The sequence below is a fragment of the Octodon degus genome, unplaced genomic scaffold (assembly GCF_000260255.1).
Source record: "Octodon degus isolate 3935 unplaced genomic scaffold, OctDeg1.0 scaffold00074, whole genome shotgun sequence".
In the NCBI taxonomy this organism is placed as follows: Eukaryota; Metazoa; Chordata; class Mammalia; order Rodentia; family Octodontidae; genus Octodon; species Octodon degus.
The window spans coordinates 12,514,274-12,523,020 of NW_004524650.1; the positions used below are offsets into that span (position 1 = coordinate 12,514,274).

Below are 8,747 nucleotides of genomic sequence, written 5' to 3' on the forward strand. Positions count from 1 at the left end.
ACAACAAACATTTCCCATGATGGATAGAAATTGGGGCACAGACAGGCCAAGTCAGTTTTCTGAACTCACAACCTTGTAAGTCACCTGAATGCCAGCAGCCTGGACCCTGATCCCTGAGCCACCGTGCCGTGCTGCCTTGCTTTTCCTTATTAGTTATTATGTAACATTTCCTGTATTTTCTATAAAATCATCCCTGATTCAGTCATTTAAAAGAAACTGTATAGTCTCTAATTTGCAAAGGAAACAAGAAGTGAGGGTAAGCTGGTAAGCTGGAGAGAGTTCCAGCTAAACGGTGCTCCTTTACACCACACTCCTAAGTGAACTAAAAGGGACACTCATGTTCAGGTATCACATGGATTCTCGGGTGTGAGAACCTGAAAGTGTAAATACATGCCAAATCTCATAATGGCCTCTGAAGTGGGGACAAGATGTTCAAATGAAAAGAATGAGAGATGGGGAGAAAGAAAAGTGGGAACAGATAAACAAACACCAAAAAATAGGGGAAAAGCTGTTGTAAATAATGAGGAGAAGAGAAGTTTAAGGGAGGGGTGAGGAATGGATAAAAAGAAGCAACATATCACATAAAGTTACAACTTCCTCTGATGAATGCAATCTGTCTGTCTGTCTGTCTGTTTGTTTGTCTGCCTGTCTACCTACTTGTCTACCTATCTCTATCATCTATCTGTCTGCAAAAGACAAACAGTACCAATAAAATAAAAAAGAATTTTAAAGAGGAGTCCTGGGAAGGGAAATACTGTTAGATATGAGTTAATGTGTCCTCCAAAAGTGCCTTTTTTGTGTGCCTTGAACTCAGGGTGCTGATGTTCAAATGTGCTGTGAACTTCAAGAAGTGGTATCTGTGGGTGAGTATTTTCCTTATGAAAACTATTTAAAAATTCATATGATCTGGGCATGGTGGTGTGCACTTAAAATCCTTGCACACTGTGAGGCTAAGGCAGGAGAGCCACCATTTTGCCCCTATCTTGGTCAATTTAGCGGTGTAGCAAGAACTTGTTCAAAACAAAATTAATGAAGAACGGGAAATCTCATTCATTCAGAAGATTTGAGTTTAACCCGTAGTGCTGAAAATACATTTCAGAAGTCAGGTAAGGGCTGGCCTGACAGCTCAAAGGACTAAAGTGCCTGCTTAGGCAGAATGCATTGCCCAGGGTTCAATTCCCAGCATGCCGTGTCCCCCTCCCCAAATCTGGCATGGTGGTACACACCTATAATCCCAGTTCTTGGGAGGCTGAACACAGGAGAATCACTACAAGTCTAATCTACATAGTGAGACCCTGAACACCCTGCAGACCCTTCCCTAATACAGAAAAAAAGTCAGTTAAAACAAGTGAATCAAAATAATGACATGTATGAACTGAATTGTTAAGTAAAGAATTAGACTTACAATTCCACCCCATTACTTAGGTATTCCAGGAGATAACATGATTACTTACCAAATGACAGTTATTCAGAGTGGAAGTTACTATAAAAAATCTAGACAGAATGTTTTACACCTAAAGATCATTTGTCTCTCTTTACTCAACAAAGCAAACTAAGCTGAGGAGGAGACCGCGTGCTGTGGACAGCGCCGGTGTGCAGCTTTGTAGTGCTGTCAAGGAACAAGGCAGAGGCTTTGAGGGGTGGAGAGGAGGGCTGTACACACTCACCACAGACACTGCCAGGTCAGTGACTGTGTGCTGGGTACTCAAGGCCCTTTGTCACCAGGGAATAGCTGGCCGTTCTGCATTTGAACTTGTTGAACACTTTAGTTCCTTCACATTCTGCTTTGCTGGGTGGGGACACGTAGTCTTTTTTTTGTCTTCTTCTTTTTTTTTTTTTTTTATTCTTTGTGACAGGTAGTCTTGTTGGTGGAGTAGTTTAGGCCTACAGCTCAATGTGTGTTTATGTTTCATTTACATTTTTAGTGGATGCAGCGAGATGCCTGCTTTTGCCCAGGACATGTGCAGGAAACCTAGAATGGATGTTAGAGGAAGGAGAAGTTGAGTCTGGACTGTGCTGGGATAACTTGAAGTAACTGCATGTACAACAAACTCCTGGGTAATGCGGCCTTCATAAAACAGCTGGCACTATGTATAGAACACAGCAGCGGTTGCCTTTAACCTAAGGGGCTTTGATCGCAGGAGTAGTGGGGAGACAGTATCAGCTGCATTTGAAGCCCTGACATAGCTTTCCGACCCCACTTCTGATCCTGTCTGTGGCTGTGACAGACAGTTCAAGGGAGGCCAGGACTCATATCATTCAGGTGACTTTTCCTTAGCATCAGGAAAACTCATGTCCTCACATCAGGGTTACTAAGGTGGCTGCATTCATCCTCCATCACCTGAAACTTCCCCTCCTAGCTTCTCTGAAACACGCAGGGTGTGTCTTGCTTTAGGACTTGACTCTTCATTTTAGGAAACCTCAAACCATGAAGCAGTCAGAGAATCAGGGCCTGACAGACTGCCAGATCTCCAAAGGCCAGATAATAGAACATCGTAAGCACATACAGAAGAAAAATTCATTAAGAACACTTATAAAGAAAGAACGTAGTGTACCACCTGCCACAGAGTGGACGCCACAGACAGATTGCTTTCTCTTGCCACCTCTCTGGTTTCATGGTAGGCAGTGTACTGAGATAAGCATGTAGTAAAAAGAATTCAATTAGAGCCTAAGCTTATCTACTAAAGCCTGGCATTGCTGCTTATCATGTAAGCTGGAGTTTGCACTTGCCCTTTCTTCTACCTCTTGTGCTCTTTCCAGGTTCCCAGGTGGTGCACCAACTTACTCCCTTAGGTCTCAGCTGAATACAACTTCAGTGGATGCCATGTGCGGATGGCTATGTAAAACTCCTACAGTCTGGGCTCCCCGCTCCTGCCCTCCTTCTTCCCTGCTTTGCTTTTCTGTGCAGAAGTTGTTCTCATTTCACATTGTTCTATGTACATGTTGCTTGCTAGAATTTATCTCCATGCATGCAAAGAACTTTGTCTCTTTTCCAATGCTAAATTCTTACTTCAAAAACAGAGCCTAGCACATAACATGGCTTCCCTAAGTATTTGTTGATTAAATGAAACAAAACTGGGGAAGTAACTATTTTGCTTAAAAACTATGCTTTTTTTAAAGTTTAGCTTTTTTTTTTTTTTAACATAGTATAAATTTTGATCTGGAAAGATTTGCAGTCTGTCTCTTCCACTTCTCCAACTGTTAGGCTCCAGTCTTTCCATTAGGCTCCCATCTCTTCCCCAAAAGGTGGACTCAAGCTTGATAGAACAGAAATACCATACTTTAATAAATAAGTTTTAGTTTTTATTGAATTTCACCACATGTCATTTCTGTGCACTGCATACCTTGAAGCCAGAGTGGGTAGCAAACGTCTGTGATGTCCACCCTATGTCAGGTGACATGCTAGATTTTTTTGTTTGTGTTATTAATAAATTCTTCCTCTTCTTTTCCTCCTCCTCCTCTTCCTCCTTCTTCTTGTATTTTTAGGGAAGGGTCTACAGGGTCTTCAGGGTCTCCTTACTAGATCAGACTAGTGGTGATTTGCCTGTTTACAGCCTCCCAAGAGCTGGGATTGCAGGCTCGCCCCACCACGCCCAGTCTCAACAGCCATCTCATCATGCCCTGGGGGTGGGGCTGGCACTGCAGGCCCGGGGATCAAAGTCCCCTCTCCTGTGCCTGCGTGCAGGCTCTTTAATCCGCTGAGCTATTTGGCCGGCCCAAATTTTTCTTTGGTATGTTCTTAGGATATGCTTTTGGAGACCATTGGGCTCAGTTCAAACATGATCTGTAGTATGCTTTTCTGGCGGTCTGTCAGGTCCTGACACTGTGACTGCTTAGTGGTTTGGGGTTTCCTGAAATTAGGAGCAGCGAGTTAAAACAAGTTCCCATCCGGTTCCTTTTGGGCTGCTGGTTTTTGCTGAAGTGACCGAAACTTTCTGCTCATTACACTTAATGCTGTCTCTGTGTTGGAAATTGAATTAGTTGTCAGGAGAAGGAAACTTCTCCCCTTTCATTCTTCAGCAAAAGATTCCTGGTGTCAATTCAGGATAACTTGGAGCTATTTTTGTTTTGGACACAGCTCAGATTGAAAGTGAAAGTACAGTGGCTCTTGGTTTCTCAGAAATGGATGAGATGTTTAGGCAACAGCTCCACTCCCAGCTCCATTCCCAGGGAGCAGGCGTGTGCTTTTGTGTACAGCGCAGGCTGCCAACTCATTTTCTGGACTTTCTCCTTTGAATGCCACCGGTGAGGAAGCTGCAGTTCCTCCCTTTCCTGCTCACCTACTATGTGGCACGAAGAATCAATGGACTAATTTAAAATACAGTTGCATGTGAAATTTATGTAAGTTTTCATACATATATTTAGTTGTTTCAGTCACTTTTTTTACTCTTTCTGTTCTTCCTTTCCTGTTTTTGCAGGTAAAATTTTATTTATTTATTTATTTAGTTTTCATTTATGTATTTGGTACAGGGTCTCACCACACAGCTTGGACAGGTAGTGATCCTCCTGTTTTCAGCCTCCCAGCACTGGATTACAGCTGTGCACCACCACCTGGACTCCCTCATCTGCTCAGTGTGCCCTGGGGGCCAGGCCAGGGCAGCGTGCTGGACTGGGGATCGAACTGTGGTCCCTGCACTTGCCAAAGCAGGTGCTTAGTCTTCTGAGTTACCAGCAGTATGCAGGTAACTTTTTTATTGAGGTACAACAAAGCATTAGAACTCTTTGGGTCTTGAACGTGAAGTAGAGTTGGGAGCTTTTTCTTTCAGGCCCATTTTAGCATGTTCTCCCTCCTCTGGGCCCAACACATCTCTGATCACTTAGAACCCTCTGAGAAGTTACCTGAAGCATCTGGGGGCTTCTCCTAGGGCTCCTCTGGGCAAGTTTGCACAAAGAATGCGCAGGATGATATTGTTCCTCAGGCATTTTTAGGATCTGCTGTGCCCATGTTAGGTGGATTTTGATTTGCCCTAGTGAAGGAGTAAAGACCCTGGACAGACTTTCTGAATTATGGGCCTAAAAAGAAAAGAAAAAAAAAGTAAGAAAGAAAACAAACACATAAACAAATAAATTAAACCAAACAAAAAACACAACCATGCATCTAAATTTTTTTTTCTGATTTTTAAAAAAAATCGCCTCTCATAACACTTTCTCCAGATAGGCACCCTACTTGCTTTGTGTTCTGGGACTGAATGACAAGCCGTGTGTGTGTGTGTGTGTGTGTGTGTGTGTGTGTGTGCACGCGCAAGCGCGAGTGCAGGTGCACTGACTACACAGCACTGTGCAGTTCTTCAAGTGTGTGAGAATTAGCGCAGTGCCCACCCTCACACAACTTACTATAGCTGGGATTGACCCACTCTCTTCTAGTGAATGCCAAGACCTGGAGAGGAGAGAAAGGGAGGAGCGCTGGATACTGAAGGGCAGCCAAGGTCGCAGGTGGGAACACTGCAGACTCAGTGCTGGTGAGTTTAGTTTGATGTCATGTACGCGAACTGCATTCAGTACCTTTAAACATGGTTCACTAGTTGCATAATATTTAAACAATCTCGTTTTCTTTTTATTTTACTGAATCGGACACATATAAACACATCTATCAATTGTATAAAATTAAAAAAAAATCTTTTTCAGCCTGCACTTATTCTTTTCCAGTTCATTGTTTTGACGCCCGTGACCGACTCATTTTTCTGAGTGAGGATGAGATCATTTCACGACGAAAATATATATGGTGCGAAAATATACACTGCCTTGTAGATACTATGTATTGTGCATTCATTTCCTTTTGTGACATAGATTATTGCTTTATTTATTTAAAACTCTATATTGTTGTGATGATGTTGTTGATGATGATGATGATGATGATAATGATGATGATGATAATGATGCAGAGTCTCCCTATGTAGCCCAGACTTTCCCTGGAGCTTGTTATGTACTCAGGGTAGCCCAGAACCTGTAGTTCCCTTTTGGTCATCCCTGTGAGTGCTGTTTTTACAGGTGTGGGTGAAAACTTGGCTCCTTAAAACTGCTTAAATCTCTCATGAATGCTTGCTGCTTTTTCATATTTTCATTCAAATTCAAATTTTGCATTCCGTTTACTGCTGCATACATTTTTCTCTTTTCCTTTTAACTTGTGCCAAAGACACATAACATTTACCATTTCACATTCTAGAAAAATACAATGCAGGATTCCTTTGTTTCCCCTACTCCAAGATCCTTGGGAACCGCTATTCTATTTTTTTTAATGTATGTGGTAAAGGGTCTCACTACACAGCTTAGACTCACAGTGATCCTCCTGTTTTCAGTCTCCCCATTGCTGGCATTATTATGCCACCACACCTGGTCTCAGTGGCCTGCTCATTGTGCTTGTGGGTGGGGCCAGTACTTCATGTGGTGCCAGGGATCAAACCCATCCCTATGCTTGCCTAAGCAGGTGCTTAGTCTGCTGAGATAACTCACTGGCCCCTCTATTCAATTTTTAAGTGATTAAATATTTTATTCACATTTCGGTGTGCTTAAACTTAGGGGTTCAACTGGTTGGCTTAAGGAAGGCCTAGAATACTAATAAACATTATCTCTGGATGTGTCTGTGGGGCTGTTCTAAGAAGGATCAGGGAGTCAGTGAGCTGAGCATGCAAGATCTGCCCTGGGATGGGGCTATACCACAGGACAGCTGAGGGCCAGGATAGAGAAAGCAGAGGACTGTAAGGGTCCTTTTCCTGGAGCTGCTGTATGCTCTTTCCTCATTGCTGGACAACATAAATCTAGGTACTCAGGCCTTTGGACTTGGAGAGAGACACACTACTAATGTAATCATCTTCAACTTCAACTGATGGAGATTTCTCAGGGGACTTCACGTCCATGAGCACAGGAATAATTTCCCCTGGAAAATCCCCTGTCAGAAACCTCACAATACATATTTTTCTGTGTAGATAGAGATTTCCAACAGATGTACTCATAGAAGTAAATCACATAGTGTTTATTTTTTGTGACTGGTGATTTCACTTGACCTAAAAAAGTTCAGCTTTTTCTACAGCGTTACCTGGATTTGCATTTCTAATCAAAGTACCCGGAGAAATTAACTTAGCACTAATGCTTATTTACATCACTCACATTTAGAATTTCTGACTTGGCACTTAGAACTTTCTTTGAGTATTTGATGAACTTGACATCATGGCAGGTGCACTTGCAGAGTGAGTGTCCACATCTGGACCCAGGAAATAGGAAAGGAGATTGATGGGAGACCCACATCATTTTGAGGGCACACTCTGAAGGACCTAAGGTCATTTCACAATGTCCACAACCTAAAGGATCACATGGCCTTCCGTATGATCATATGATTATTTTTCTTGGAGAACATACACAAAACACATTCACTTTTATTTTATTTTTAAGCAAATGACAAAAGACCAAGCTTACCAGCTTTTATAAACTCAACCTTAATGTTACTTTTTTTTTTTTGAAAAGCAAGGAAGAGAAATTTATTTTGGCTAACACCTACAAAATTTACCATAATGGTCAATCCAACAAGAACCTAATAAGTATACTCTAATTTCAGCAAATCCAAGATTCACAATAGCCATCTATGTTTTCTAAAATATATGTTGACTGAAAGACAAAAATTACTTATGCTGCCAAAATAGATTTTTTGATTATACACTGTAAATAAATTATTTATAAACTTAAATGAATACAACAATAAAAACTGTCCAAAATAAAAATGAAGAAGAAAGAAATCACAGATCAGTCATGTAATAGCTCACTCTGTGTCAAAATAAAAAAACTTACATTAATATAATCAGAATTCTCAAAGTAGAAAGGGGTAGGCAATAAATATTTAAAGTTTTAAAATTTCTGAATTTAGTTGAACTTATAACACCATATTTCCAAGAAAAATGAACACTTTGCACAAGAAATTTGAATGAAATCATACCAAGATACACAAAAATGAAATTGTCCAAAAGTTATTGTAAAGAAAAAAATCATTAAAGCATATACATGAAAAATTAGCTATGGAAGAACAAAATTAAATGGCATCTTATTCCACATTAGAAAGAAAATAAAAAAGACCAATTGTGTAAGAAACATGACTAATCAAAGGACTGAAAGAAGGACAAAACAATTTGTCCTTTCTGAATTTTATACTTAGGAAGCATACCTTTGAAAACTAAAAGTGAAATATTATCCAGTTATACAAACTTGAAATATTCTAATACCTCCAGATGTAGCATATAGGAAATAACAAAGAGCATAAATCAAAAGGCAAGAGAAGTTGCAGTATGGTCCTGGATGAACAACACAGAGCTCTCAAAACAATAGTTATTCAGGACTATGCAAAATAAATTAGATGAACCCTTATTTAAAAGATCATTAAAAATTTCTATGAAACAGTACCAATCTTATGTCGGGTTATACATGTATTTTTTTTCTTATATATATATATGTGTGTGTGTATAAAAGATAGGGAAGAAGTAATATAAACTCTACAGAAAATGGAAATATACTTTTTAAGGTTTCTAGTACTAGGAGAAAATATCATACCATGTCTTTTAAATAAATTATAAGTCAGAGATATAGTATAAATCTTAAAACAAAAATTAAGATTAAGCAATATTCAGAAAATTAAATACTAATTAAAGATTAAATGCTTCAAAACAACTGACAATTGAACTAAGAAAAAGTTTTCATGATAGCAAAGAAGTACTAAGAGTAAAACATAAGATAAATACTGGAATGGCAAATATATGACCAGCACT

General features: G+C 40.1%; 1 protein-coding gene across 1 annotated transcript in view; it reads right to left on the minus strand.

The window, feature by feature from the left end:
• Positions 1–8,747, minus strand: part of LOC101564995 (guanylate-binding protein 1-like) — a 121,423-nt gene that overhangs the window by 19,569 nt on the left and 93,107 nt on the right. The gene's annotated exons all lie outside the window — the stretch shown is intronic.